Raw genomic sequence first — 6011 nt, 5'->3', positions numbered from 1 at the left:
AAAGGGGTTCTTTTCACTATTTTAAAACAAATGTTTTAGTATAATTAACATGTGTCTATGTGAGCCAGGGTGCTGCAGTGGTGTCAGACTAGGCTCTGGGAGACAGCTAGGGTTCATATCCCTGCTCAGCCATGAAGCTTACTGGGTAACCTTGGGCCAGTCACTGCCTCTCAGCCTAACCTACCTTGCAGAGGTGTTGTGAGGATGAAATGGGGAGGATGAGACCCATGTACGCCACCTTCAGCTCCTTGGAGTAAAAAAAGGTGGGATATAATTGTAATAAAATAAATAAAACAAGATCGTTTTCAGAAGTCTCTGGAAAACCATCAGGGAAGGTGCAGAGCAGACTTCTTGGGGTACATTGTTCCAAAGCTTGGGGGCCAAGCTTCTCTCAGTTGTTGTATTAACTTTATTTGTGAGTCTTTGAGGCTTATAATATGAGACTCATTAAGCCTCCTAAGAGCTTCCTCATTCCAAAGAAAAAGGAAAGCCACTGTTCCTCAGTAATTTGGGGACTGTGACGTCCTTCCCTGATTCTCCCTGTCAGGTTCCCACCTGCTTGTGGCTACTGCCTTTCACTAGGCACCACCAGGGATACCACCAGTCCGGACTGTCCTTTATATGGTTTCTCACTCCGCTCTAGCACAGATCTCACTAGATCCCACTGCTAGGCAGCACCACCAGTCACGTCCTGTAACCAATACTCCCAGAGACTTTGCCTGAGTCTCTCTCTATCCGGTTACTTTTGTGACTGCGTGCTTATGCTGTTCCCAACCCCCTTGTATCTTTATAGATAACGCATACAACTCTGGGTTGCTCTGGATACTTGAATTGTTATTATTCCTCCCTTCACCGCTGCCACCATTAGATACTGTTTCTGTTCAGCCTTGGTAATTACCTTGCCCTCCCTTCTGGTATGTATATCCCCCAGCCAAGGACCAGGCCTTTGGTAAACCGAATAAGTATTTATTAAATATCAGAAATAACAAGATTAGTTTTAGAATGTTTCACAAGCGTATGGTTTCATCTATTCCTGTTTTGTACTTGACTTATTATTAATCAGAACTCCAACTCCCTCTTTCTCCACACTCCTGACCTCCACCCTCAAACACCTTTTTCTCCACCCTCCCAGCATCCACCCAGATTCAACTGTCCTTCTTCCATTTATACTCCCAGCCATTCAAACGCTCAGCCAATCACCCAGCATTCTACTGCTCATGTACTCCCCCCTCCTCTTTCACTCCACTTACCATATGTCTTCTATATAATCAGCACTTACCATATTTACACTATAAGCAGGAACATCACAGGGACCTCTGGACAAGAGCAATCTCCTCAGATATGTTTTCTGAGAATCAGAAGTCCCAACCAAAGGAAACTAGGTTCCCCAGTTGGTCAGCCATATATTCATACCAGAAGGGCAGAAACTCAATTGCTAGCTTACTATATCTCTCATACATATGAAATGCAGAGGAGCCTTTTAGTGGTTTTTCAAACAATTGAGAATGTTGGCTTGCCATGGCTTAATTTAGTGTTGCACACAAACATAAACAGGATTCAGGACACACATGCACACGGTTTCACCTCAAGGTGAAATGGATACAAGACACCCACTCTCATGCAGTGCAGTACGAAAGCCAGGTCTCTACTGCCTCCCACAGTCGCTCAGTACAGAGGCAGTGAACGCTGCGATGTGTGCTGGTTAGGCCGCTGGTTCAATTGGCAGCGTTCAAATTAATACTGACTCGGACGAGTCTTGCAAAACACATTCCAGGGACCCCTCTCATTGACACATACATTCACACACAATTTCAAACAGCTTGAATTCAAAACTACAATAAAATTAAAATTGAAAAGATTTCCACATTGCCCCAACTCACACAAGGTAATCACTCCAAGGACCTTACTGTACACAGTGGGTTTACCCCGAGCTACTGGGCCAATTCAGTTGATGCCCTAAGCCGTGACTGACACTGGCTGAGGCCACTCCTAGAGCCCCATACATACCACTGTCATTGCCCCCAAACTCAGGACACCAACCCCAACTAATTTTACTGTCGCCCAGTTGCTGTAAAGTTGAGGACTTCCCTGTACCCAGCCAGCTCTGGCTGAATACCCTGAGATCCTGAACAACACCTCCACCTCCTTGCGGAGTCTGGGTTTGACATCCATGTGGGCATCCCCAAATCCTTACCTTCACCGCCACACAGGTGATCCACCAGTCCTTGCAGTGATCTCCGCTACGATGGGAGAAAATAAAAAATTCCTGTCCAACAGAGGATCTCAATAAAGGTTCGGAATGGAGTCAACCGAAGTCACCTACTGCGCAGCCTCCAAGCCCTACTTCAGGCTGCGGGTGGAGTGTTTTGAAATGAGGTCTCCTACAACCTCCTAATGTAGTGCCCAGGAGGTTGAGCAGCTGCTGGAAGCCCCTCACAGTGGATTACTTGTTTGTATCCATCCCACAGCTGACACCAAAATTGTCGAAGAAAAACTCTTTACAATGAATTTAGAAGAAACTGTCGATTAGACAGATATTTACTGCAATAAAAGAGAGTACATCAGAAGAGAGTGCCAAGAGTGGTTTGCTTTTGCTTAAGTAATAAAAAGGAAGTAGGCAAGCAATATTGCTAAGAATCGCTGTTTAACCAAAAAGCAGTAGTTAAAGAAAATGTTATGACAGAGCAGACACTTTTACAGCAAGAAGCAGAGTCATCAAGTTAAGCTGGAAATGTGTCTATGCCTTGAGACCTGTACCCTAACATATATGAAGACCCAACCTCAAGTATAACATTGCTTCCTAATATGGTAACCTTGATGCTTGCATGTCATGCCTATATAACTGTGTGTAACTATGCCTGAGGCAGAGAGACTTCTGTATTGGCACTCTCTCCTGATGGCCATCAGTACTTTTATTGCAATAAGCATCTGTCCAATAGACGATTTCTCAATTCATTGTGAATACTTTTTCTCCAACACTATTTTCAGGTGGGGTTCAGTCATATACTGACAAATTTGGGTTGCAGTTATAGTTGACTGGGAGCAGGGGAATAGTCATCCAGGGTCTTGGGGAGCGGGGTCTTAGACCCTTTACTTTTTTGAGAGCAGGGTCCCTGTGACTCCAGCATCCTGTGAACCAATCAGCATGAAAGGGGAGTGTCTTAACCACCGAGAAGAATCTTCTAACATGCTTCGACCTTTCCTGCTGATTGGAATGAAAAGATGTGAGTCAGCCACTGAGAAGAGTCTTCTCAGTAACTAACGCTCTCACCTTTCATGCTTATTGGCTCTTAGGGATGTCTGTTGCGAGAGAAGGCATTAGCAGGGATCTCAACCCCACATCAAAACAAGTGGGGAAGGGCATGGCTATGACTCACATGAAGAGACCCTACACTTCTGAATGTGCCACTATACTACTGATTGGGAGGTCTTGCACAACAAACCCCCTTCTCCTCAAATGACTGGATTTTTGGGCAGTAAGAAAAGCGATGGGAACGTGTAGGATGACACTTTATTTGATGCAACATCAGTGTCATCTAATCTTCCTGCCAACAGATTGGCATGGATGCTCAATAAACAGTCTGGAAGCACCTTAAATTCTAAGCATATAAGCACGGGGTCATAGGACAGTGCCTTATACTGAGTCAGACCATTGGTCCATATCGCTCAGTCTTCTGGCAGTGGTTCTTCATGGTTTCAAGCAGGAGTCTCCCCCAGTCCTGCCTGGAAATGCCAGAGCTTGAACTTGGGACCTTCTGCATGCAAGGCGGATGCTCTGCCCCTGAGCTGCTGCATTTCCCTTCTAAGCCTGTAGAAAACGAGTCTTCAGCTCTGCCTTAACTGAGAGGCCTTGAGGGGCCACAGTAAACAAGAAACCTTGGTTAAATTCCATTTTTGGAGAAGGGGAAAAGCAACACCTCATTAACATATAGTTCCACACTATACTGTACAGATCTAGCTTGTGGGAACGTCCACTCAAGAATGGCTAAGCTATAAACTCAAGCTCTGGGTTGGCTTCAGGTTTTTTAGGCTGCAAGAGAGGCCTATAGAGGTTATAAGATTGGGCATGGTGTAGAGCAGCCTTTCCCAACCAGTGTGCCTCCAGATGTTGTTGGACCACAACTCCCATCAGCCTCAGCCAGCATTGCCAATGGTCAGGAAAGATGGGAGTTGTGGTCCAACAACATCTGGAGGCACACTGGTTGGGAAAGGCTGGTGTAGAGAGAGATTTTTCTCCCTCTCTCATAATTACTGGAGCTCAGTGGTGTGATCCAGTGCAGCTGAATGGTAGGAGAGTCAAGTCAGACAAAAGGAAGCAATTTCACACACCACAGAGATAAAATATGGAATTTGCTTCCATAAGATGTAGATGGCCCCCAGCTTGGATGGCTTTCAAAGTTACTAAGCCATGATATCTATGTTCCGCCTTCTCCAGTTGCTGGAGATTGCAAGCGGCGAGAGTGCTATTAGCTCAGCATCGTAAGAAGAGTCTGCTGCATCAGGCCTGTGGCCCATCTAGTCCAGCATCCTGTTCTCACAATGGCTAACTGTGGGCTTCCCAGATGCACCTGGTTGGCCACTGTGAGAACAGGATGTTGGACTAGATGGGCCCCCTTTGGCCAGATCCTGCTGCCAGGCTGTTCTTAAGAGATAATAGGCTTCTAAACAGGTTCCTCCTCATATTACCCAGTCAACGCTCTTTAATTTTTAAGCTACAAGCAAAATTAAGCAACATATGGGTTTCATATTGCTAAAGCGTCTCCTCTCATGTTTCTTTCTCTAATCAGATTTAGCTGCAGAAAGAGCAATAGCTTACATTTCTAGACTGTCACTTTCATCGCTGTGGATAGCACAGAACAGATGAGAGCCAAGTTTCAGTCATCCTTACCATCTCAGCTTGTTTGGATATAAGATTCTGAACATGGACTGGTTCCTCACACAATGTGGAAGATGGTGTCTAAGCAAGCAAGAGGATCTTAGCTGTATGTCTATGCAGATGCTGTAATGAACTACCTCATCCTGTACATCAGGTGTGGCCATGATCGTTTCAGAGACAGTTTTTCATGATAAATGCAGAACAGCCTGCCATTTTGTGTGTGTGTGTTATATTATCAATACTGCTTTGTGGAGGGGTCGCTATGATTTTGCTTGAGCCTTTAACGTAATTATCATAGTCTGTCTTTTTGCAGTGCATGTCCCTCTAACCTCACTGCTCACTTTGGCTGTTTACACACACGTGCATGTGTACAGATAACTAACATCACTTTGAGAATTCCCCTGGGCCAGCAGCTTTTTCAATTCTAAATTGGTATAAGGCAGTAGGCCAGTTAATTGCTAGGACCTTTAAACATAGAACCTCCACATTCAGAGGCTGCCTACCTTTGGAGAAAAGCCGGGATGTCTGATGCCTTCATTCCTTGCTTGTAAATTTCCCAAGACTTCTCCTCTCCCTGCTGTGAAAGTCAGAAATCTAGATGTAATAGACCTTGGGGGTGAGCTGGCGAGGCCAGGTTTAAATGATACTAGCAGGCAATGCAACTAAAAGTTGTTGAATATCTGCGTCTGTGTTAGAATTGCTTGTTAATATGTGTTTTTAAAATATTTTTAACTTTTAAAAAGATGTTTTTAAAGCTTTTTAAAAATGTTTTTAACGTTTTGTTTTAATGTATTTTAAGGTCTGTTTTTATGATGTTTTAAAGTGTTTTTAGCGTTTCTGTTTGCCACCCTGGGCTCCTGCTCGGAGGAAGGGTGGGATATAAATCAACAAACAAACAAACAAATAAATGTTGGTGCTTTTTACAACGCAGTACTAAAGAATGTGGCTACCCTACCTCTTTGCAGGCATTCTGTGATCATGGCTTCATAGCTTGCAAGGTGCGCAGTCTGACAAGCTATTTTGAGCTAAACCCCGAATTACGCCCTGCCTGAGCCCTGTATATTGCAAGGAAGAGAGGCCTGTTGCAAGCTTAGGGGTAGGAGGGCGCAGCTTCAAAAAATGTTGTAAGTTAAAG

This window comes from Rhineura floridana, chromosome 11 (genome assembly GCF_030035675.1).
Source record: "Rhineura floridana isolate rRhiFlo1 chromosome 11, rRhiFlo1.hap2, whole genome shotgun sequence".
NCBI classification, from domain to species: domain Eukaryota; kingdom Metazoa; phylum Chordata; class Lepidosauria; order Squamata; family Rhineuridae; genus Rhineura; species Rhineura floridana.
The sequence above is the reverse complement of the archived record's forward strand: the minus strand, read 5'-3'. Positions refer to the sequence as shown.